At 39.6% G+C, this 26,182-nt stretch overlaps 1 non-coding gene across 1 annotated transcript; it reads left to right on the plus strand.

Moving 5' to 3' along the window:
- The first annotated feature begins 23,784 nt into the window (after nucleotides 1-23,784).
- Nucleotides 23,785-23,891, plus strand: LOC122127491. Its single transcript, XR_006151166.1, has one exon. It is a non-coding gene; the product is annotated as a U6 spliceosomal RNA (small nuclear RNA).
- The last annotated feature ends 2,291 nt before the right edge of the window (nucleotides 23,892-26,182 follow it).

A 26,182-nucleotide genomic window follows, 5' to 3' on the forward strand; every position in this document is an offset into this window, starting at 1 on the left:
GATGCTTTGAAAGGGTTGGGATTTTTTTTGGAAGTGTGGGGTGGCAGAACCTACTTAATGTGTGCCTCTTCACCCACCATTGTTTTAACTCTGTAAATTCGTTTCTTTCCCTCATTGCTGCTGGAAATGCTATGAAGTACAGTTTTGCACTTCATAGTTGGAGTAGCGAGGCAGGTGCCCAGCCAGTCTTCAGTGGACCTTGACAACTGTAACTTGAAGGAATCTCAGGCTCTGGAAATAATGTGAGGTGAGAACCCTAAGATGGGTGTAGGACCTGAGTCTACACTCCATGTGTTACTCCTTTCTGGGGTTAATGATTTGCAGTTCATGAGTTTGCATTTCCAGTAGACTATGTGCATGCAGACAACTGAAAATGACTCTTGAAGTAAGTTGAATGGTTCTCCAGACGAGGAGAACCAAGAGCTTTGTTTCAACTCCATGACCAAGAGATTCTGTTGTTAACCCATGTGAATTTATTCACTTTGCCCAGCTGTAACATGAGCATGGTAACAATTCTAGTGACGTTGTGAATTGTGTGTCTGCCTGGAGTCTTCTTATATTGCAATTTTATTTTGGTATTCTGTGTTGTTTCTCCTACAGGTGTGTCTTTTCTGCTCCTGCCTTGTTAGCCTTCTTAGTGCTCCTTGATTGAGTACATACATGTTTGTACACGACCTTGTGACTACAGGCAGGTGTACATATTATGGTAGTGTGTGCTTTTTCTGTATTTGTAGCAATGAAGCCTACCAGTGTTGGAAGGTGGGCATCCCATGAAAAGGAATTAACCTCCTCAAAGGACAGACCTCGTCAACTCTGACAAGTCCTAATGAGAAGATGCAGAAAATCACAGGAAGGGGAAGATATTTTTGGCTTTTCTTACCTTAAGCAAAAATTGGTTCTACTTCCCAAACACAAGATTCCTCTAACATTCTCAATCATTTCGTGTTGCTGGAAGGTTTAGACCAACTTTTAGGAGTGGAGGAGAACTGGGTTTAAGAATAAGCCAGAGACTATCAGCGGGAACATGAGGCTGTGGTTTGGTGTACAGGAGTAACTGTCACAAATGATAGTATCTGCCTATTTACTAATCCTTAATCCTATTCTCACTATCATTTCTGGCACGTGATCTCTCAAACTAATCCTGATCGTGCCATATATAGAATTACTAATTGTAGAGCACATGGGCAGCAAAGATGGCACTGAGAGGGAGTTGAGTGGGCAGAGCCCGATTTACTGTAGAGCACATGGGCAGCAAAGATGGTGCTGAGAAGGAATTGAGTGGGAAGAGCCCAATTTGCTTTATGTTCTGTGCGTAACCAGCCTGTGGAAGCTTAGGTGCATGATAGGGTATGACCTTGACAGTGATTGGTTCCTCTTCCTCCCCTCCCATGCCACCTGGTCTTTTTTGCTTTAAAAACTGCTTGCTCTGTGTTAATAAACGAGGTTTCCTCACTTGAGTTGACTCCTTGCTGTGTCTGTTGTCTCCCGAGCTAAGGGAGGCTGGAGAACCAGCTAGCGGGGGACTTACCATTCCTTGGACCCCGTCCGTCTTTTGTGGGACAGAAGAATACCTGACATCTGGCGCCAAAAGTAGGGCACAAAAGGAAAAGACACCGGTCAAGGCTAAACAGTCTCTCAGGGTAAGTGAAACCCTTACTATGGTTAATGCTATCTCACAGAAGAAGGAGGAGGAGGCAACATTAGGCCTAGAAGGAATAAAGGAGGACTTGGGAAGTGAGAAGGAAAAGGAATGGGTCAAATTGGAGGGAGAATGCTCTGAGACATGCACAGTGGAAGTCAAAACGAGGGTGAAAGTTACCCCCTCTGACTCAGGTGCCCCTGATAGTCGTAGGCTCCCTCCCTATTCCCCCGATTGGGGGGGGAATAGGGTAGGGCACCCTACAGGACATGCGAGAGGGACCTGCAAGACTTGGACTCCTACCAACGATCCATGGAGGAGCTGAGAGCTGGGGAAGTAACCTACTCGGAGGCCTACCCTGGAAAGGAAGGGCCACCTGGGGGCCTGCAGCCTAGGCCACAGGATTCACGTCCCCAAGTGTATCTGGTCAATCTGGCACCAGGAGCTAACAGGCCCTTGGAATGATATCCATGGGAAGCTAAGGATCTTAAAGAGCTCTACAAGGTGGTGGTGGAGGATGACCCGAACTCTCCTTGGGCCCAGACCCTATTACAGGACATTGCTTATCACCCATGTGTCCATAAGGACTGGCTGGATGTGGCCAAAGCTGTTCTCACCAGTTCTCAGTTGATTAAATAGTGTACTTTCTTTAAGGAGGAATGTAGAGTGGGAGCGGAGAATAACCGGCAGCCTCAACCCGCAATACCTTTTACTTATGCCATGTTAACAGGGACAGGAGAAGGGTACTCCACTGGTGTCCAACAGGCCACAATACCTGGCCCATACTGTGACCAGGTGAGGCAGGCAGGACTTTCCAGATGGTACAAACTGGATGATGGGCCTACTGAGTCCCCCATAGCAGGAGTGAGGCAAAAACCTGGTGAGCCTCTAGCTGAGTTTATAGAATGAGTCCAACAGAGCATTCACTGCAAGCTACCAGCAGGGAACCTCTGAGATCAGTTTGTAAAGCTGCTGGTCTGGGAAGGGATGAATGCAGACCACCACATGTCCTGCGCAGGATTGAGAAAGAGTTCCCTGAGCAGATAGGTGGTGGCTTCCCAGAATGTGGGACAGCAACAGCACCAGTCCCAATCATTAGCTTTAGCTTTACATGCTCAGACATCTGAAATGACTGAGGCTATTACCCAGGCGCTGGCAGCCCAGGGCCAAGGGACCCAAAGACCATCTGGGAGGGGTCTCTTGCGGGCAGGAGGGGCTTTTTAAGAGGGACAACAATCCCCCTCCAACTGGCCCGGGGGGGGGGACCAAACCGCCCCCTACACCCTGCCCCAGGTGCAGGAAGGGATACCTTTTGAAAAAGGATTGTCGATCCAAGTTTGATTTAGATGAGAAGCCTTTAAACTAGGGGAGGGGCATCCTCCAGCCCTGTTTACTCAAGGAGTAACCCCCTCTGCTGCGAGGCACAGGCAGCCTCGCAGCAGGACGACCCAAGCCCATTGGACCGTCCCCCTAGTGGAAGGACTAAGCCCTAAAATGAGTATTCTCATAGGAGGAAAGAGGTTTCACTGCTTAATTGACACGGGGGAAGATCAAACCATACTCAGGGAGGAGGAAGTGCCCTTGGAATGGAAGCTTGTACCTGGGCCCTCTATTTTGGGGGTAGGGGGCAATTCCCAGTCCAAAGAGATGGTTGCCATTATGAAATGGACTAACCCAGATGGAGAACAGGGAAAGATATGCCCTTTAGTAGCAAACAGCCTCACTGCCAATTTACTAGGGCAAGACATGCTAAGACAAATGGATGCTGTGGTCATTATGGACCATCAAGCTTCCTATGATGATATCCTGGATGGGGAAGAAGCACAAAGGCTTAAACAGGATCTAGAGGGAGTTAAGAAAAAGGATTTTTTTAAAATTCCATAATTACAGAGAAGAACATAGGGGAACCGCTCGGGTGCACCCCCAATCCTAAAGGCCACTGTTCCCTGAGTACCTCCCATCAGTTGGAAGCCTGGAAGCCCTGTCTGGGTGGAACAGTGGCCATTGACCAAACCTAAACTTGTAGCCCTCCACCTTTTGGTGGAGGAACAAGTAAACCTTGGGCATATAGCCCCTTCTATGAGTCCTTGGAACACACCTGTATTTGTTATTCAAAAAGCCTCTTGGGCTTGCCATATACTCCAAGATCTATTTAAGGTAAATGAAAGGATGGAGCTAGGAGGAACGCCCCCAAGAGGCATGCCCTGGACTCCTGCTATACCTTCAGAATAGACCTTGGTTGTGATTGATATTAAAGATTGTTTTTTTTTTTTTCTGTCCCCGTGCATCCAGATGACTGCAAGAAGTTTTCTTTTTCCATCCCTTCTCTTAAATTTTTCCAGCCTGATCGGAGGTTCGAATAGACGGTGCTGCCACAGGGAATGTCCAATAGCCCAGCCTTTTGCCAACAATACTTGGCCACACTTTTAGGGCCTGTTCTGGGTTCAGATACCTCCCTTGCCTATGCCTACATGGATGATATAATTCTTGGACACCAAGACCTGAGCCGCCTGGAGGGCCTTCTGGCCCAGGTTCTTGCCATATTAAAAAGGGAAGGGAGTTTACCATAGCCCTCACTGAAATTCAAAAGGTACCTCCTGTTAAGGTGTTTGGAACCCACTTTACCTTGACTCAGGCCAGACCCCTTAAGCCTTTGCTGGATATTCTAGCCTCTCTAACCTTAACCCAACTTCAGAATCTTTTAGGGGAAGTCAATTGTCTGTTACCATGGGTTCCTGTCCCTAAAGACACTCTTGAGCCCTTATTTGCTCTACTAAAAGACAGGACGCCCCAAGAAGTTATTACAATTACAGATAGCCATTGGGCAATATTTTTGCAGTTCCAAAAAGCCCTGGATAAATGTTCCCTAATGAGGGACTTTATTTTTGAGCCCATTTTCCCTTTGGTTGTTTGCAGGTGTTACATTGATTTCTGCAGTTTTAACTCAAACAGGGGAGCCATTAGAGTGGGTTCACACTCCCCTTGGGAGCACACTTCAGGTGTACTCTCAGGCAGACCAACTTGCAGATGCTATTGTCAAGGGAAGGACCCAAGCCGAAAGGCATTATGGCCTTGACCCTCAATCCATTGTTTTTCCTTTTCAGATGGCAGATGTTGAGTGGGTCGCTCGAGCCAATGCTCGTCTTGCTCTCTCCTTGGAGGGGTTTCTAGGCCAAATTGACTGCCATTATGGGCCATCCAAATGGACTGTCATGTTATGGCGACTTCCCCTCAAAATACTATCTCTATTTTCTCCTACGTCTATTCGTGGCACCCTCCATGTTTTTACTGATGGAGGAAAAGCAGGCTCTGTGTATGCAGACTTTGAGGAACAACAAAAGACCCCAAGCCAACAAAGATTTCAGCCTTCTTAAGGGTCAGCACAATATAAAGAAATGTTAGCCATAATTATGGCCCTTCAGGACATTCAAAAGCCCTTTAATTTGTATTCTGATAGCCTATATATGATTAACTTGCTCCCTTGTATTCCCCAGGCACACATTAAGCTGGATGAAAACCCTATTTCCCCTCTTATGGTTACCCTTATGAGCCTATTAGAAGAGCGGGGAGCTCCTATTCATATTCAACATTTGAGAGAGCATTCAAAATTTCCTGGGTTTTTATCCCTAGGCAATAATTTTGTAGACCAGTTAGCTACTGGCCCACAACTATTAAAGTTACAAGAGGCTACCTGTTTGCATGATTTAACCCACATTAATTGGAGAGGTTTTCAGCATAGATTTCCTCAGATTCCTGTAAAGGACATAAAAAGGATAGTACATACCTGTACAACATGCCAGCCCTTCTTAAAAGTATCCCCATTACAACAACCAGGGTTAAATCCCAGAGGCCTTAAACCTAATGTCCTCTGGCAAATGGATGTTACTCATTTCCTAGCCTTTGGTAAGTTTAAATATACATTTGTCTCTATAGATACCTACTTAGGAGCATGCTGGGCCACAGCACATACAGGAGAAAGAACTAAATATTCATAAGCACATTTTCTTCAATGCTTTGCCACCTTGGGTCTACCAGCACAAGTTAAAACCGATAATGGACACTGTTTTGTTAGTAAAGCAATGTCAGATTTTTTGACAAATGGCATATTAATCATACTACAGGAATTTCCTATATTCCCCAAGGCCAAGCAATTATAGAAAGAAATCACCAGTGTCTTAAGGAGTTATTATTAAAACAAATAAGGGGAGTTAGCCCCCATATACAGATACAGATAGATTTGTTTACCATTAATATTTTCAATTTTTCAAAAGTGGTAACTGAATCAAGATTTCAGAAGCACTGGGAACAACTAAACCCTAAGCCCCAACTGAAAGTCAGGTGGAAGGACCCCCTGACACAACAATGGAGAGGTCCTAACCCCCTCATGGGCAGGAGATTTGGATGTGTTTTTCCCAAAGGGGAGACAGTCCCCATTTGGATCCCTGCCAGGAACCTTAAGTTTTTACCCATTTCCTCTGTACAAGATGATGCCCAAGGATAAACTAACTAACAAGGAAAGAAAAACGGCTATGGTGGTCAAGGCTTGTATTTAAAAGAGGAAAGCCAGAAAGATAATTACTAACTATCCCCAAGGGCAACCAGACCTTGAGAATCTCTTGTGTTCTCTAACAATTGCAGATGGTGATACTCCAGCTGTTGGCTCTCCTGACCCTCCCAGTCTGGGATATGGCCCTATGGAATCTGCATCAACCTCAATGGGTGACCTGGGCAGTGATTAGTGGTGGCAATGCAGAAATCATCAAATATCTTGTCTTTAGATCTTTTTCAACCCCACAGGCAAATAGCCAGATTAGAACAAGCCCCACCTCTGGATTCTGAAGAGGCAGACTGCTATTCCATCCGTGACTAATGTTAAAGGACTGCTAATGACATTGCTTGGCCTGGTAATGCATTTGCTGATGGTTTTCCTATACTTTCCTTGCATTATACGTGCAGTGCAAAACTCTTATGAGCTTAGCCAGACATTTACATAAGATCAAGCTCCAAGTGAATGAATTTCCCCCGAGAGGAATCGCGGCCAGAGATGGGTAAGAGGGGGTATCAGTCTGACCAACGTAAGACAGGGCCTTCCGCTTCACTCTGAAGAAGTTCCCGATGACGGGTAAGACAGACAAGGTGATCCACCCAACCTAATACAGGGGGGTTCGCTTCTTTAAACAAAGACAGGGGAGATGTTGGGAGCCATTGGGAGCTGACAGTAAAGCTCAAAGGTCATCTTGACCCTGTGCTCGTTTAAAGGCATGTAAAAGGAACTGGCTCATTTTAAAGACACCATGTGCCAAGGATTGCTTTGCTATGTCTGCAGTTTGTTTTAAATGTTCCTTGTTTTCTGGACTATAGTAGAATGGCCTGAGTGTGGGAGCCCACGAGGATTCACCATGCTGCATGTGTGGAACTCCCAATACCCAGGCTGCTCCTATGTTCTGAAGAGGACAACCTTACAAGATACTGACTTTTATATGTGCCCAGGAATTAATTGAACTGCTTCAGACATTTCTAACGGTGGTGAGACTGATGTTTATTATTGTTCTAGGTAGGGATGTGAGATAACTAGGACGGGCTCTTCGATCATGAACAAGGGCCCTCCCTATCCTTGTCTGGCAAACCTCGACCCCCAGACTTGCCTTGAACCTCCTCAGTGGCCAATGCTATCCTTATCAATGTAATCCTGTTAAAATAACCTTTACAAAGGAGGGAAAAAGATAACTAACTGGGAGGTGGGTCTGCCATTAAAACAAAAAAGGCAGAATCTGTAGAGCACATGGGTAGCAAAGATGGTGCTGAGAAGGAATTGAGTGGGCAGAGCCCAATTTGCTTTATGTTCTGTGTGTAACCAGCCCATGGAAGCTTAGGTGCATGATAGGGTATGACCTTGACAGTGATTGGCTCCTCTTCCTCCCCTCCAATGCCAACTGCTCATTTTTGCTTTAAAAACTACTTGTACTGTGTTAATAAATGAGTTTTCCCGCTTGAGTTGACTCCTCGTTGCTAAGGGAGGCTGGGGAACAGGCTAGCGGCCACAGTTACCTTTCCTTGGACTCCGTCCATCTTTTGTGGGCCAGATGAAGACCCGAGAATTAATGCTAGATCTATTATGTTGGTTTTTCCTGCCTGTTCTGGAGGTGTTGGTCAGGGATCTTTAGCCTTATGAAAAGTTACTGAAGAAAATTTGAAGTAATGTATTTTGCTCAAGTTTGTATGGTTTTTACATATTCTGAAGTTTTACCTACCTAATGTTATCCTTCTTGTCACAATCTGCTCAAAGAAGTATTTCACTTTGGAAATTCCTTTTGGGAATTGAAGTCAGTGAAGCATAAGCACTCCTTTCAAATATCTTATAGAAACATGTTCAACCAATTGTTATCTTCTGCACTTCCTTTTGCATTTGCAACTTTTAAATTGTTACTAACAGGGTTACACTCCACTTGGTTTATTTGTTATGGACAAATGCCAATTTCTCCAGTATAATAATGAGCCTGTTTTACATCATTTAAAATGAGACTTCCTAAACACGTATTCTAAAACAATTGGTAAAATATATTTTAATACAATCCAATACCATTTTTTCTGTGCTAGTCCTCCTTCTTAAATTTAATGCCTGGGCACTGACCATGAGCTTCTTTTGCCAAATGCTAATGCTCTACCAGTTAAGTCACATCTCTACTGGCAACTATTTTTGGTAGTTTATTGGAGATCAGAGTCTCCCAGACTTTCCTCCCACAGCTGTCTTCAATCTATGATCCTAAGGTCTCAGACATTTGGGTAACTTAGATTAAGCAACCAGAGCCCAGTTACAATGCCGTCTTTTAAATAAAGATTATATTTTAATAAAATAATCTGAAATAGAAAATTTTGAAATTTTAAGGAGGTATGTTCAATCACTAGTATATATGAAAATAGTCCAAATCACAAAGCAAAAATAAAATATCCCACCTTGAAGTCTATAATACTCCTGACCTCAAGCATTATGAATATAGACACAGCCTACAATAAATTCTTTTAAGTTATTTTTCTGTTTTTATTTTCTTTTTTGCCAGTCTTGGGCCGGAATTGTGGGTCAAGGGGCTATCTCTCAGCTCTTCAGTTCTAGGCTAGTGCTCTACCACTTGAGACACAGAACCACTTCTGGCTTTTTCTGCTCATGTGGCGCTAAGGAATCAAACCCAAGGCCTCATGCATGCGAGGCCAGCACTCTAAAATTGAGCCACCTTCCCAGCCCTCTTTCTAAGTTTTTTGAAGAAACATCGTGGTGATGTAGAAAAACCCAATATTAATGTGTAAACATTGCTTTTAAATGATTCATATTGTCTTTCCTAACACAAACAACCTAACTGATGTGTACAGAGTAGATTTTCAGTTTTGGTAAATGTCAGTGTAAAGTTCATTTAATTTTATATTATGAGTTTCCATTCCATAATATTGTATTTTAAAATATACAGAATTGTGGATAATAGCTTTTCCTGTGTAATAAAACAACTGAAAATATAAAATGACAAAGCTATTTATTTGTTTTAATTTTTATGTATCTAGATTCTGGGGTGTCCTCACCTTAGTATTTTGTGCTAATATTGTTTAAGTAACATATAAGACTTTAGTGTTCTCCTTCCTTGGATGTGGGTGGCTAATTGGCATTGTGTCACTCCGATTACTAGTATTTTATGGTGTGTCTTTATTAAATCGTGTATATCCAGCAAGATCGCCATAGTTTTTCATATCGATGTTTAGGAAAGTGAGGGACTTCTCAAACTGGTGTTTATATCTTTTTTACTGATGTCCATTTGGACAAAGCAGGTTAAATGGCAAATTGCACAGCATTGTGCAAAGTTGTTCTGAGTATTTGTATACAGAAAAAAATTTGTATACTTGACAACCATAATTGAAATTATAACACAAGAAATATCTATTGGATGCATTTTTCCTGTACGAGTTTGGTGAACAGATATGGAATATTCACATACATTGTTCTATGGTTATTAATTTTGTTGATGAATGAGGTAGAGCACAAATTCTAAATTGAGTCCTTAGGATAGTTTTGCATTAATAAAAAGTACTTCATACATCCCTAAGTGTATTTCAGTAATAACTAATTGTACTAAAGTTGGGATGTGTTTTTTCTTTCAATTATTCATTTATTTTTGTGGGAACATTATTTTTAAAAATCCTATATGTATATTAACCTAGAAATTAATTGCTTTTATCCTATCTACCAACTAATAGATTGTGGATTCACCTTTAGTGAAGAGTTCAATGCTCTACTTGACACAGAAAAAATTCTTTTCCCAAGAAGGCTTTATGATTTTCCAGCTCGTTTAGAATATTTTCAACAGGAAAATCTGGGGCTAAATCACAGAGGTTCTTTCCTGACTACCTCATTTGCCAATCTCCCAGCCATGCTTCCAGAATCTTCTGATCATTGTCAACATCAAGAAAGAATGAAAGGATTTCTGGTGAGGTGTTTTTTTTATTTTCTCACGTTTTTACATTGCATTTTATGTCCCTAAGGGTGTCCAGGCTTGAAAAGGACAAAAACAATTTCAGCTTTAGGAACATGTTTCTAAATCAGATAAAGATGACTTGTAGATTAAGTAATTATAAAATCTTATATTCTAAGTTGAGTGTAGATCTGTTTCCATTTGTGTCTTGTTATTCTGATATGAGAAAAGGTGGTAACATTTGTTATGTGATTCAATGACACCAAGTAGGTGAGTTCTGGAAGGTGAAGATTCACTAGCAACTTGTCAGAGATCACATCCTCATGAGCAACACTGAACTATCTTAATGAAGTTTTACAAGAGTTGCTGAAATAATGTGATCCCATACAATTTTGGATGTTGTAGGGGACTGAGAAACGTGTGTATACTTAAATTACTGTCCTTACATAGTTTTTGGATTGTTCCATGGTCCTTAGCTTACCTGATACTTACCTTATGTTTGATAATATAATCTGTGGCCTTTCTAGAAATCTGTCTGTCTGATTCTAAGGTATCTTTACAAGACTATTTTTCTATGGTTTTCTCTGTTCATTCTGTTTCCTCCTTATTAGATTTCTTTACGTCCTTCTTTCTAATTTGTCTCTTTTTCGCTCTGTCTCTTTCTCTCATTTCCTCTTCTCTCCAATTATCTCTTCCTTTTTTCTTCAAATGCTCTTTTTGGGAGCCAGTTTTTCTTATTGATCAATTTTCCTTTGCTGATATGTCTCTTAAAATTGACATTTCTCTTACCATTGTAGAGGAAAATTGTTGTTAACCATAATCCGACATAGTTATATATTAATCCGGAGCCAAAGAAAATCAGACAAACACATATATAAAGAAAAAGAGATTGCTGGGTCATAGGGGAGCTCTATGTGGAGTCTTTTGAGCACCAATCCTACTTTTGGGTATTTACCAAAATGTTCACAAACAAAACCACACTAAAGGTACCAGCACGACTATGTTTATTGCAGCATTATTTACCATAGCTAAGATAGGGAAACAACCCAGATGCCCCTCAGTAGATGAATGGATCAAGAAAATGTGGTATATATACAGAATGGAATTCTATGCCTCCATCAGAAAGAATGACATTGCCCCATTTGTTAGGAAATGGAAAGACTTGGAAAAAATTATATTAAGTGAAGTAAGCCAGGCCCAAAGAAACATAGGTCCCATGGTTTCCCTTATTTGCAATATATAGTATATGTCTGAGTCAAGCAGAAAAGGCCAGATAAGTTGATGTTAGGGAAATGAACCTTAAGATATGTATTCAAATGTTTTTTTTTCTTTCATGCAATTGTTTCTAACACATTTATTAGACTATTTCTTTGTTGCTTTGTATGTCCCTCCCCCACGATATAACCCCTACTTTCACTGTATTTGATGTTGGTATAATTTGTGTAGGGGAAGGGAAAAAGCAAATCGTTTAAATAGGGATACAAGTGGACCCATTGCAACAATGAGATGCACAAGTCATTATGTCGAAAATGAATTTTACAACTTTTTTGGGCTGGGAGGAGGTTTGGTTGGGTGGGGGGTGGAGGGAGGATGGGAAGGGAAAACAAATGAAGAGGCTACAATGCTTTATAAGAGTGTACTCATTATCTTGCCCATATAATTATAACCCCTCTGTACAGCATTTTCACAATAAAAAAGCAGAAAAAAGCAAAAAAAAATATAAAAGAGAGATATAGTGAAACCAGGGTTCCCAAGGCTAAGTAGCACTTGGGCCTTGAGTCTCTACAATCAAACATTTTTCTTGAATTTACTTGAATTTTCTTGAATTTTCTTGAATTTTCTTGAATTTAGAGCAAGTAACCATGGATACATGAAAAAAAAATAGAGCATCTAGCTAGGTAGATACGAGTTACTCACACCCATAATCCTAGCTAATCAGAAGGAAAAGATATGAGGATTGCAGTTCAAAGCCAGCAGGGTCAGGAAAGTCATTGAGACACTCATCTCAAATTAATCACCAGAAAACCGAAGTGGTGCTGTGGCTCAATTGGAAAAACACTAGCCTTGAGTTGAAGACCTCAGGAACAGTACTGAGGACTAGAGTTCAAGCCCCATGACCAAGAAAATAAAGAAAGCATCTATCTTAATATTACCATCAGAGCTGAAACAGAGTTTGTGAGAGAAACTTTTTTCCCTTGTTTTGATAGAGGAGACTGCAACCAGACAATGTCTAGATGTGATATACACATCACCTTTGCCTTCAAGGTCAACAGCACTGAAAATTCAGCATTTCCAGCACTAAGGAAGGAGTGTGACACTCCAGTCTCTTAACCCTCTCAAGAATTGTCTGTTTTAACCCTTCTGTGGCCAGCTTTCAGCATTCTGAGATGTCAGGGTGGACTTGCCACCTCATAGCATTTCCACTTTTAGCTCAACTTCAGAGTTCTCTGCAGACAGTTAATAGCAACAAAAAGATTTTCCTGACTCTATTTTCTTTTTTTGGCCTAACCTCATTTGATGTGATATGGTTTGTTTTTCCTTGTCTCTCCAATTGAATATTTTTATGTACTGCCAGTATAAGATAGAATTTTGTTTTGAAAATAAATATTGCAATGACTAGAGTTTTAACATTTGAAATATCAGTAATGGCAAAACCTGAAAGACATTTGCTCAGTAATAGACATTGATCTCTGAGGAACTTTACTACTAGCTAACATGTGTGGCAATATATCCTAAGGAATCCACTGGGGGAAGTGTTTCTGTAATATGTGGCATATTTGAGCAATATTCAGTGAAAATATATAGAAAACTAAAAGTAAGATGCACATTATAATAATTTGTTTTGTTTGTCCACCTGTGTATGTTATTAATGCTATGTACAGTGCCTATTTCCAGATAAAACCTGTTTTAACATGTTTTAAAACACAATTTGTTTGTTATTTCAACACAAAAAATAGATATGCATGTAGTTATGTTTCTGTAAAATTCACAGAATCCAAAATTTGATTTTTCCATATTCCTTTTGAAGACAGGTGTGCTTACTATGTAGCTCAGAATGCTTTTGAACTTTGAACTTGTTATGTAGCCCAGGGTAGCTGCAAATCTTTTTGTTGTTGTTGTTGGTCGTGGAGCTTGAACTCTGGGCTAGAGCACTGTCCCTCAGCTCTTCAGCTCAAGCCTCGCTAGCGATCTACCAATTGAGGTACAGCCATTTCCGGTTTTTCGTGGTTTATTGGAGATAAGAGTTTCTCAGACTTTCTTGCCTTTGCTGGCTTTGAACCGTGATCCTCAGATCACAGCCTGCTGAGTAGCTAGGATTACAGGCATGAGCCATAGGTGCCTGGCTGCAAATCCTTTTTGAGTTTAAGGAGTATAAGTCTTTTCTATCGTGTGTTGTGATATTAACCATTCTTAAATGTACAATTCACTGAAATTACATATGGCCAACTTGTTGGACAGTCATCCCTTCCATTCATTCACATCATTATTCATCTTTCATATATGAACCTGTTTGGTCATTAAGTATGCAGTTCCTCTTCCTCTCACCCCTAGCCTCTGGAACCATAATACCTTTTGCCTCTATGAGTTCTTGTTTCTTGGAAGCTCAGTAAGGCAAGTCATATCATGGCTGTGCCTTTATGACTAGTGCATTTTATTTAGCTTATTGTATTAAAAGTTCATGCCTGATGTAAAAAGTAGTAAAATTTTCCTCCTTTGCAATGCATTTATCTGTGATTTTACATTATTTTATCTCTTAGTGGTAATTGTCATGAAGTGATTCTCCAAATATTTCTTTTACTCCCTGCTTTCTCTTTTGTTGAAATAGAAGTACTGAAGCAAATTCTTATGTAAAACTATATTTATTTCTTTTTAGGACTCTCAATACAATCTTTGATTGTTTTACATTCTTGACAGAAATAAACTAGGATTCACAATGTTTTCACGTGCTTCCCAGCATGTGTTAGTCTTCTTGTTGTTATTTAGTTTTTAAAACTGTGTCCATACTTCGTGTATAAAGTAGTTATTTCATTGTAAGTTTGATTTAGATTTTTCTCATTTATATTGATATTGAACATCCATATACTTTAATCAATTATCTTTATATATTCTTTATAGATAAGTTTCTTCAATCCTTTTTATCATTTTAATATCAAATGTTGTGTGTGTGGATTAGTTGTAGGATTTTGTTATATATTTTCTAATTCATTGCAGTTAGTAATCAACTCAAAAATATATGGAAATGTTTTCTCTCATACCATGATTTTTCTCCATGTTGATCATTCATTTTGACGCACAAAGTTTTAATTGTTGCGCTTAATATTGTTTGATTTTGTATCAGGCAATTTTCAGTCTAATGTCATTAAGCTTTCTTCCTCTCCTCTCTTTTTTCCTTCTTTTCCCTTTTCCTCTTTTTCCCTCCTTTTATGTTCACTTTACTTCATTCTTTTCCTTGCCCATTTCCTCTCCTTGTCTGACCCCTACTAATTTTTTTCTCTTTTTGTCTCAGATGAGGAATTACTGTGTTGCCACAGTTGGTGTTTAACTTAGAAACTATTGTGATACACCTTACAGATCCTCCACCATGCCTTTCTTGTGCTAGTACTTGACCTTGAACTCACAAGCCTCACATTCAGTAAATTTCATCATTCACTGTTGGCATTTTCCTTTTAGTCATGCCTCAAACATGTTTATTATTATGATTAGTCTGGAGGCTTCCAGACCTCAGCCTCTTTCGCAGCTAGGGAAGGATAACTTGTTGTGTTTGAAGCACTTGTTCTGATTTTTTTGTTTTTACCTGAACATATTTTTACTGGTTTATGTAGTATTAATATTAAACCTAAACTCAAATATTTCATGTTTCAAATTAAATATTGTATTTTCTTTCTAATAAATTTAACTGTTGTTCTAACTGCTGTAGATTTTCTTCAAAGGAATTAGTTTAGGCTAGTACATTGCATGGAAGAATTTTATTCAAGTGACTTTAATTGTTATAACAGAGGTGATATACAGAGAGATTCCAATTATGTGAGTCAGTTAATGAGTATATTTCCTTTCATACACTGTCTTCCATTCCCTCATTCTCTCCCAGTTCCTCCCTTGCATCTATACTCATGAGTTATATAGTTTACTTCATCAATGTCTAATGACCTCCACTACTACACTTTTCCACCCTATTTGCCTTGAGTTCTACAGCTTTCCCTGTGATGAGCAGACTACCAAAGAAAGAATACAATTCTGAATTTAGGACAGAATCGTTATAGTAAAAGAGACCTATCTCAGCCATTCAGAGATTAGAAATGTGGAGAAATATATTCAGTTATGTAGGTCAAACATGGAAGAGAATGTGGCAAGCCCAAAGCCAAATGCCAAAGGGAGAGAAATTTAACAAAATACCCTGAAGTTGAAACAAGTCTTAAAAGGGAGAGCTGGGCTTAATGGGAATAGGGCAGAAGAATGGAGATGGAAATGGTTGACTAATACAGTCATAACCCTCAATGTACATATGTGAGAATATAAATAGAAAACCTGAAGGGAAAGATGGGATTGGGGTAAGTGAAGGAAGAAAAATGGAAAGTTTGACAATAATCCAGATGCATTGTACATTGAAATGCACATACACACTCTCTTCAACACTGACATGATGAAACGAAATCCCTTTGCACAACTAGCTAAAAATTAAGTTTTTGAAGTTTTAATATTGAGACCAGAAGCATAAGCATTTAGAGATAAATTAGAGGATTGCATCGACATATTCTTGACGCTTGTGCTCCTTTCAATATACAAAAATTAATAAGTGTCAAATCTGCTGCAAATGTAAATTTTATTTTGTAAATTCTTTTTGCAAATTACTTAGAATATACAGAACCAAATAACACTATTCCTTCCTTTCCAATAAAAAGTCTTATTGACCTTTAGGTTGCTCAGTTGTTTCTAAATATCTTAAAGTAATGCGTTGGAACTAATTTCATTCTACATTTAAGTTTAAATTTTAAATCACTAAATTCTTTTAAAATCCTCTCACTTTGATACAGGTCTGGATAGATAACTGATGTGGGTAGAATCAAAATTACATATATGCTTACCTAATTTTCTCACTTCTGGACCATAGAATACAGATGGTCCTTGTTAGGAAAATGGAGGCGAGTGGAAAAGGAATAGGGTGGACTTGATCATCAACAAACAAGGACTGTTTATTGATGAACAGTGAGGGGCACAGCCTTTCCAGTGGGTTTGGAGGTTGTGCGAGGGAGTTGGGACAGGATCAGGGTTTTTATAAAAGGTCTGAGCAAGGAGGTAGAGGTTAATGAAAAGCTCCTAGGTCAAGAAAGGTGGGGGGCCTTTCAGTTGGGACCACAATGGGATGTGTACAGCTGGGCTTAGGTGGATTGCCCTTCCTGTAATTCAAAGGAGTTCACAAATACCCGGGATTTAGGGTCAGGGTCAATCCATCATATTCCATCTTGATAAAATGTTAGGGCCAAGAGGTGAGAGGCAAGTTCTTCATATAGGGTCTTTGAGACATAAAAAGAATTGTGATGAGTGGGAGTATCATGGAGTTATGAGAACAAAGCAGATTCCCATCATTTGTAACCCTGAAGGAGTATAAAAGGTGGAGGGGCATCATGGTCTTTTCTGGCTATTTCCTGCTGGCATGAGGGTTTAAAGGAGTCACTGGGGCTGGGATCTTTCAGGTCTGTGTTGGATCCAGGGCAGTGTCAGCAAAGCCTCTGGTTGCCTGCAGTAATAGGATGGCCTTGACTTGGTCCCAGATCCTGAGTGAGGGCTGTTATCCTGTTAGAGAGAAACTTGAAAATGATGAGATCAGTCAAAAGGCTGACAAGGTGGCAGGACTAGTTCATATGAGTGACACAGGAAAACACACCCTGGGCACAAGCCATAAATGTTCCATTTGTATCATGAGCCCATAGCCAGTCAGAAGTTAGGCCTGGATTGGAGAAGTTAAGGGCCTGGTGTGAGACCTTGATCATTTCCTATCAATAGCAGGTAACAAAGGCAAGAATGTAAATTCCTGTCCAGTTAGAAGTTAGACAGATACAGACAGTAGATGGACAAGCTTCTCAACTTGTGTCTATTGACCAATTGGCTCTGGTTAATTTTGAAAAGGTAGGCACGAAGTGGCTGATGTGACATCATATCCTCTTATTCTTTTCCACCTTGTCCTGGACGTGTAGGTGCTTGTGGCTTAGATATAGGCTTTGAACTCAAGGCCTGAGGGCATTCCCTGAGCACTTCAGCTCAAAGCTAGCACCCTACCACTTTGAGTCACAGGGCCACTTTTAGCCTTTGGCTCGTTAATTTTTGAGCCTGCTTCCAGCCTGGCTCTTTGCTGATTATAGAGTCTCAGAGGGATTTTTCTGCCCAGGCTGGCTTTGAACTGCAATATTTGCCACAAAAATCTTTTATTATTTCCAATTAAAGCAACCAGAGATTAATGGGAACAAGTAGAGCTTACATGCATCCTGTCAAGAATTGATCAACAAATACTTGCCAGAACTCTACAATGACAAAACTCAATTGATGAGATGAGAGTTTGAGCATAGCTTGGATGCCTGGAAAACCTGATAACCAATTTTACAAGAGGCTGTCCTGGCCTACACATGTTTTAACACCATAACAATGCAGCTGGCTTTCTCAGGTCAGGCTTGGAAATGTTTTCAGAGAGTTTTCCAGGAGTCTTAGTTTTTGTAAATCTAAAGCAGTCTTTTACCAAGAATCAGCTGTGTGATGGAGTCAGGAAGAAGTCCAATCTACCATGGTGGAGGTAGGATAGTCCAAGCAAGATCTTGGCCAGAATCTGTCCCTCGGATGAATTGTCAAATCTCCTGCTTTGTTGCTTACAAATTTATACAAAAATTGGTTAAGACACTTGACTTTAGATGGACATAGAGAATGACATGATAGTTTTAATGTAAATCACAGCCAACAATTACATACAAACTTTTACTTATAAACTGTCTTTTAAGGCATATTCATACCATCTTCTACATACTCAAATTTTCTGACAGAAACAAATATGTGGAACAAACATTTTTAGAAAATTTTTACCTCCTTACCGGTGTTTATCCTCACAGCTGGCTAGGAGCTGAGCTGGGTCTCACTACTTTTACTACTACCCTTGAAAAAGATGTTTTCTTATAACAAACAGCACATTTGTTGAGAAATATCACTACAAAGAATTATAAGAAGATAATTTTTACACAGTTTTTATGTATTATAATGAGATTATGTTGAACGTGCTTTCTGTCTCTCTCTCTGTCTGTCTCTGTCTCTGTCTCTGTCTCTCTCTCTCTCTCTCTCTCTCTCTCTCTCACACACACACACACACACACTTAAACGTTTTAAGGCACGTAGGTTTTTAAAGAAATGAAAATCGGCCATAAGATTTTTTGGAATTCCAATGGCAAAGTGATATTGTTTTGACCAATATGATAAAAACCATGTGTTCAAGGCAATAACAAACAAAATGCAAGGCAAATTTTGACAAACAGAATTTCCACCTTTAAACAAACATTGACAACAAGATAAGGAACCATTTAAATCAATTTTGGTTATGAGGTGGTTTAGAATTTTAAATTGAACATTTTAACAACTAGAAGAGTGAAGAGTAGAGAGGAGATAGGTTGGTGGAACGTGGGGGTTGAAGAAAAACCCATCATGTGGTCTTTGTCTCTTGCTAGGATCAGCTTCCAAGGCATGTAGAGAGAATTGGGGGAGGAGGTGGTTGAACAGGTTTGTAAGGGGGAAAAGATAGCACTTTTAACCATGAAGACATTTAAAGGGAGGATGTGGCATAATGAAGTTACTGAAAAGCTAGTGTTTGAATAATTGGATAAAGTTATTGGAAGAAGTGAGAGGGAGGGATTTTTCTTCGGTAGTCATTTAGAGGAGAAATTAAGAATCTAGATTTTGAAGTGAGTGGACTCAGGAAAGAGGAAAGGACTGTATTATTGTCTAAGTCCCTAAGAGAAGAAGGATTGGCTTGTTTCTACTATGGGATTTCAGGGTGGTAAAGGGAGAGAGCAGCAAAAGACAGAGGATGTCCTCAGTGTGTTTGTCAGCCAGCCTCTGTCAGTAACAGATTAACGAAATGTCCAGACCAGAGGACCATTTAATTATGGTCTGGAAGGAAAGAAGGTGTATTAGCCATAGAAGAGGGTTGAGAAATATATAAGTATGGAGGGGTTTGTTTAGAGGGATTTTTAACAGGACTCATAGCTTGTTGTTTTACCTTTGGAGGCCTATGCCCACCCCCACCTTGTGTCAGCTACACAAGCATGCAGACAGGCAGGCACAGAGACCTGGGTCAGCAAAAGGAGTTTGCTTGAAACAGACACAGTTTTAGCCTAGAGAATATGGACCAACTGCAAATACCAAGAGTGTAGTTAGAAGAGCAAGGAAGGAGAAAAGGTTCTTTTGTGATGGAGGTCATCAAAGAAAAGAGAGATAGAGGGAAATGGAGAGGGGGAGAGAGACAGATTGAGTTGCTACAAGATAAGGAGTTACTTTTTTAGAGGAAACGTTGGGTGGCTCCTGGCAGAGAAGGGCTTGGTGAGCAAGGCAGGAGAGTGGAGAGGGAGCCCTCTGGAGTGGAGGTCAGAGAAGGACTTGGTGGACCGAACAGAACAAGCAAAGGGAGGATTTTCTGGAGCAGAGCTTGAGGAGGGCTTAGGTTTAGGGGACCTCAGACTCCTCCCAGTTTCATTGGAGTATTGTTTAAATCAGCAAGAGTAAAACCTAAGGTTCTGAATTTAGGTCAGCAGTGCCATGGTAATGAGACCAGATTTTGGAATAAAAACAAGTCAGTTTTGTTTTTTTATGAATGTAAATCAGTCAGCCCAGAGTCTTAAGTGTAGACAGCAGGCATGCCAATGGGGTGTCTCTGGGAGACAATTTGGAAATTTTGGTAGGACTATGGAGCCTGTCCTTATGCTACAGGCAACGCTGGCGCTTTGGGAAGCCAGACGGATGGATCCCAATAATTAAGAGAGGGCATCCCCAAAGGTCCTTATTAAAGGGTATAGGGTATAAGGAAAGAAGAGACTTCTGGAGTCTCTGGACCCCACAGACAAGAAAGAAGGGAGGAAGTCCTGCCCTCCTGGTGTCCATGTCAGTTACTTTGTCCTGAAGGCTTTTAGGTATTGGGTGAAGCCAGTCAAACAGCGAAGAGCCTCCTGCCTGGAGATCAGAGTCCAGGGACAGGGTAAAGGATAGAGAATAGGGGGAGAGATAAGGCCTTTTCTGAGCTTACGCAGAGGGGCAATAATACTTCAAGCCACAGCAGCGTGGCCATCCACTGTTTGCACTGCTTACAAAAGCAAAGGCTGGGAGGTTTTTCAGGTGTCTGTTTAGCCCAAAGTAAGCTCAGAGGGCTCTGTGCTTCTGATGAAGAAAAGCCTTGGAAGGAGGAGGAAGGTAGCAGAAAGGCTCCGTGAGAGGTGGCAAGGAGGTGGGTGGCCCCTTGGCAGAGGACACCTAGTTACTCCTGGTGCTTTTTATCTCCTGGGTGTCAGCACCATATGTTAGGAAAATGGAGGAGAACGGAAAAAGAATAGGCCTGACTTGATCACCAACAGAAAGGACTCTTTATTGAGGAACAGCCAGGGGCACAGCCCTTCCAGCAGGATTGAGGTTGTGTGAGGTAGCTGGCACAGGATCAGTGTTTTATAGGAGATCTGATCAAGGAGGTAGAGGTTAATGAAAAGCCCTTAGGTCAAGAAAGATGGAGGACTTTCAGTTGGGTCTGAGATGGGGTGTTTACAACTGGGCCTAGGTGGATTGCCCTCCCTGCACATCAAAGGTGTTCACACATACCTGAAATTATGCCTGGAGTCCGTATGGACTTGGGATAATAGGGTGGGGCTCAACCATTCAGGCCAATTGGAAAAAGTTAGCCTTCCGAGCTTTTCTGCATATAAACACTCCATCAACATTTTCTTATTAGAGGATTATTCAAGATTAGCTATATGTTGATTGATAATAACTGAGCTTGACAGAAAGGTGAGGGAAAACTGTCTAGTCTTCAATGAGGTTCTGACTTGTATTTCACAAAGTGTTATGAAAGCCCTCAATGAGAAATCTAGTAGCTGCATTTCTTAAAAGTGCTTGCCTAGGGGCTGGGAAGGTGGCTCAGTGGTAGAGCGCTTGTCTTGCATGCATGGGGCCCTGGGTTCGATGCCTCAACACCACATAAGCAGGAAACAAAAGCCGGAAGTGGCTCTGTGGCTCAAGTGGTAGAGTGCTAACCTTGAGCTGAAGAACTGAGGGACAGCTCCCAGGCTCAAAGTTCAGGCCCACGACCGGACCCCCCCAAAAAATTTAAAAATAAAAGTGCTTGCCTGGTTACACTTTCTGATAATGTGTCAATTCAAGTACTTCTTGGAGTTCCAAACCATTCATTCAATTTTGCTGTATTAGAAACTTGTTACGTTTTGCGGACAGCTCTTGGTGATGAAATTTGTGCTTTTTAAAATTGCTCTCCCAATTCCATCCACAAAATGCAGACAAAAATTATCTGAAAAAATTCATATCTGTTGATATTGCATATACATTTACTTTCCGTTATAAACCTAGAATGCGGTAAAATTTCTCATAGCAATTATACTGCACTAGATTGTGGGCAGTTTCTAATGTAAATAATATATTTATTTTTGTAGAGAATTTGAGTATCCAAAATTTTAATATGCTTGTCATCCTAAACACAATACCTTACTGATATTGAGTGACAAATATAACTTCTCATAAGTACAGAAATTTTCCTTGTATCTTTTTAATATATACTTTTATTGTAAAGATACTGTACAGAGGGGTTACAGTTACACAAGTAAGGAAATGAGTACATTTTTTATTGAGCATTGTTAACCCCTCCTGTTTTTCCTCTACCATCCCTTCCCTTTACACCTCCTCAACTCCTCCTTCCACCCCCCTCTGACAGAGTGTCTTGTACATCCTATTGTTACAATGGATCAACCTGTATCCTTTCCTTGTATCTTAAATGAAGAAATGCTGGCTTGTTTCATGCTGATTCTACTTGTGTTGACACACCTAAGGTCACTCTCCAAGTCCAAAAGCACATAAATGAAGTGCAAATCATCTTTTGTCAGTGGTATAATTGTGTTCTACACATTTATTGACAGGATACAAACCTTAATACATATATACATTTGAAGGCATTTGATGTGTGAAAACCCATCAATATAAAATATAAAGTAATTTTGATAAAAAATAAAGGTGACTCAGAAGAAATTATAAATGCACAAACAGTCTTTACATAAACAAATTCTTAGAGATATTTCATGACTTTGAAAAGGATAAAGTGGCTGAAATTAATATAAATTTAGAAGTATGACAATTCACAAAAATATAAAAAGATATTCATGTATATCATTACATAAGCCAAAGCAGAAAGCAAATGTTGTTTAGATGACTTTTTAAAATATACTTTCTCAGGAACTGGGAAGGGGGTTCAGTGGTAGAGTGCTTGCCTAGAATGAATGAGGCCCTGGGTTTGATTCCTCAGTACCACATCAGTAGAAAAAGACAAAGGTGGTCCTGTGGCTCAAGTGGTAGCACTAGCCTTGAGCTGAAGAGCTAAGGGAAAGCACCCAGGCCCAACAGTTCAAGCCCCACGACCAACAAAAACAAAATCAAAAAACAAAAAAACACTATCTCTCACTTTTGTGTCCTCAACTCTGTAATACGGCTGCTTCAGCCTAGGGCTAAGATTTTAGCTGTGGACACTTAACACTCCTGATTCAGACTCTACTTGAGAAAAATTTTAATGAATATTTTGTTCTTAATTTTGCTCTTTGTAAATTCATATGCACCTATAAAACATGGTGTGGCCATCCCAGTAACATTCTCAAAGTACCTCCTAATGACGACTTACAAAAACTTGTATTATATTACAACAAGGAAAACAATGCTACAATAAACAAAACCAATCATTAAATATTAATGATTAATAAATGAAAAATGAAACAATTACCAGTGTTTCCAGTATTTGAAGTATACTACATATTAGGTTTTACTATTTTTTCATAGTTTCAGAGTTTTATAGGCTATGAGTAGTCTTTAAAGTTTCCCATTAAGATTATTATTTATGGCTCATATCATCTGTATATGGCTTATATCATCATTTGTTCCTCGCTAACCTATAAAGTAAGGAAGCCCTAAAGTTTTAACAGAAACTGTGGAATTAACAAAGTCTTAACTCTTCACTCTGCTTCTTTACACAAAGACTTTGCAAATTCTCATTAGTAAAATTTCTATAAACTCTGAAATGTACACACTTAGTAGTATATGCTGCTACAATAAATCTTAAATACTTTATGGAAAAGTTTTATGACCTGTCATACAGTCTTAATTTTGGCATATATATAAGCAAATTCCCAAAACATTAAAACTTTTAACAAACCTTAACACTTGCTTCAATGTTCATTATGAGAGGTGCCTTGTATAGAATAATTGAATTCCTCCTCTTACACATCCCTTGAACAACAAATATCTGGAATTATGTTGTTTGTGACATGTCAATCTTGATTTATTCATAAATGTGTGCTTATATAAGAAATACATGGTTCTAAAATTTCACAACAATTCTTTAGAACTTACTTTCTGTTGAATTGTTTAGTTTAAGAAAATCAATTACACTTTATATATAAAAAATGTTCTGTGCTCAATTCGCCAACACATACACTAAAATTGAAATGATACAGAGAAGATTACCATGGCCCCTGTGCAAGGAAGACAAGCAAACTCATGAGGTGTTCCATATTTTTACAACAGACGCTGGAGTGGATGTGGCCAGAAGGGAACCCTACTGCATTCGAACCCTACTGCATTCTTGGATGGGAGTGTAAACTTGTTCAGCCACTTTGGACAGCAGTATGAAGGTTCCTCACAAGATTCCACATAGCGCTCCCCTATGACCCAACAATACTTCTTCTGGGCATTTACCCAAATGATCACAAACAAGACCATACTAAAACTACCAGCACTACTATATTTATTGCAGCATTATTTACCATAGCTAAAATATGGAACCAACATTGATACCTCTCAGTACATGAATGGATCAAGAAAATGTTATAGATAGATAAATAGATAGATAGATTGATTGATTTCCATTGTGTGTGTGTGTGTGTGTGTGTGTGAGTGTGTGTGTGAATAGGAATTCTATACCTCCATCTGAAAGAATGTCATTGCCCAATTTGTTAGGAAATGGAAAGGCTTGGAAAAATTATATTAGTGAAGTAAGCCAAGTCCAAAGAAACATAGGTCCCATGGTTTCCCTTATTTGCAATAAATAATATATGTCTGGGATAAGCAGAAAAGGTCAAAAGCTATGTGCATATGACCAGATAAGATGATGTTAAATGAAATGACCCCCAAAGTAAGTACACAAGTGGGGTTTTTTCTTGCATGCTGTTATTTCAAACGTATTTATAATGTACGATGTGTTTTATTGTTTTTTTATATGTTCCTCGCCCACAGTATAACCTCTGTTTTCACTGTATTTGATTTTGGTGCACCTGAATCTTGTATATACACTTAGCTAATTGGGGAGGGGAAAGAAGAAACAAAATGGTTAACTAGGAATACTGGTCGACCCATTGTGACAATGTGATGCACAAGACACTATGTTGAAAGTTGAACTTTACAATTTAGGTGGGGTTGGGGGGGATGAAGGGGAGTGTACTTGTAGAGGTGCGAGGGAAGGGATGGTGGGGGAAAAAAACACAAAGGAGGTAGTAACAATGCCGGAGAGGAAATGGACTCATTAACTTGCTCATGTAACTGAAACCCCTCTGTACGGTATTTTAACAATAAAATACATATAAAAATGTTCTGAGATGGAAGAGTTTATTTCCCCTATTATACCCATTTAATATCATTAACTAAGAAATTAATGCAAAACACTGACGTGAATAAGTGTGTGAGTGTGTGTGTATATGTGTGTGCCTGAATGTTGGCGTGCTCAGAGTTTGAACTTAGGGCTTTAAGGTCTTGCTAGGCCTTTCCCCTCTAGTTTGGTGAGCTAGTATATTAGCTACATCTCAGTTCATGCTCTTTTCTAGTTCATTAAAATTTTTGAAAAATAATCTCATGATTTTTTGCTCTGATTGGTTTCCAAATGTTATCCACAGACCTCAGCCTTCTGAGTACATATCCTGAGTAGTCAGGATTACAAGGGTGACCAACCAGCACAAAGCTTTCAGAAACATATTAAATGTAGAAGAAAATTTACATCATGAGTGCCTGTTTTATCATCTACATTTAAAGCATTTTGGAGTGATTATATGTGAATTTATTTCGTTTTTGGATTCTTAAAAGACAGTAAGTGATGAAATTTAAAAATTTTAGTACTTTTTAAAAAGGAAACTGGAAATGTGGAATAGAAGAAATTTGGCTCTCTTTGGACCTCAATTTATAAGCTCATCTCTGTGCATGATAACCCAATGTCACCAACACAGTCTGTGTTGAAGACAAAATGTGGCAGAAAATAAACACCCTTGGCAACAATTGCTATGGTATTATTTCTTGGACAATATGTATATTGAATTGAGTGTGTAAGAGAATGGAGAGATTTTACCTACCTTTTTTGTATTGCTGAAAGACTTGTGGAAACTTTGACTGATTTCCTTCCTCATTGTGTGTCTTTGGACCATGCACTTAGTGCCTTTAATTACAATTTTTCCCAACATTTTAATGGTAATAACATTAGCATTACAGCAAATATCATCTTAAGAATTAAGAGGCATGACACTGGTGAAATACTTAAGTTTCTATGAATAAGCTTTGAGTTTGGTCAGCAATTTTTTAATACTAAATATAATTCCATATGTATTACAGAAACCATTACATGTAGAGAGAACCCAGAACTAATGTTATCAATTGACTGTGATCTGCTTTCAAGGAAGCCAGGTGGATAACTTCTCATGCTGTAATTCAAACTGGTTATCTTGTCTTGATAGTGTAAAAATATCAGGGACAGAATAATGAAGAAATGTTGTGCACTGAGCTGAAGCCCATATGAAAATGTGCAAAACTGATAAAACGTAAACTTATC

The sequence above is a fragment of the Dipodomys spectabilis genome, unplaced genomic scaffold (assembly GCF_019054845.1).
Source record: "Dipodomys spectabilis isolate Male_0828 unplaced genomic scaffold, ASM1905484v1 ptg000301l, whole genome shotgun sequence".
NCBI classification, from domain to species: domain Eukaryota; kingdom Metazoa; phylum Chordata; class Mammalia; order Rodentia; family Heteromyidae; genus Dipodomys; species Dipodomys spectabilis.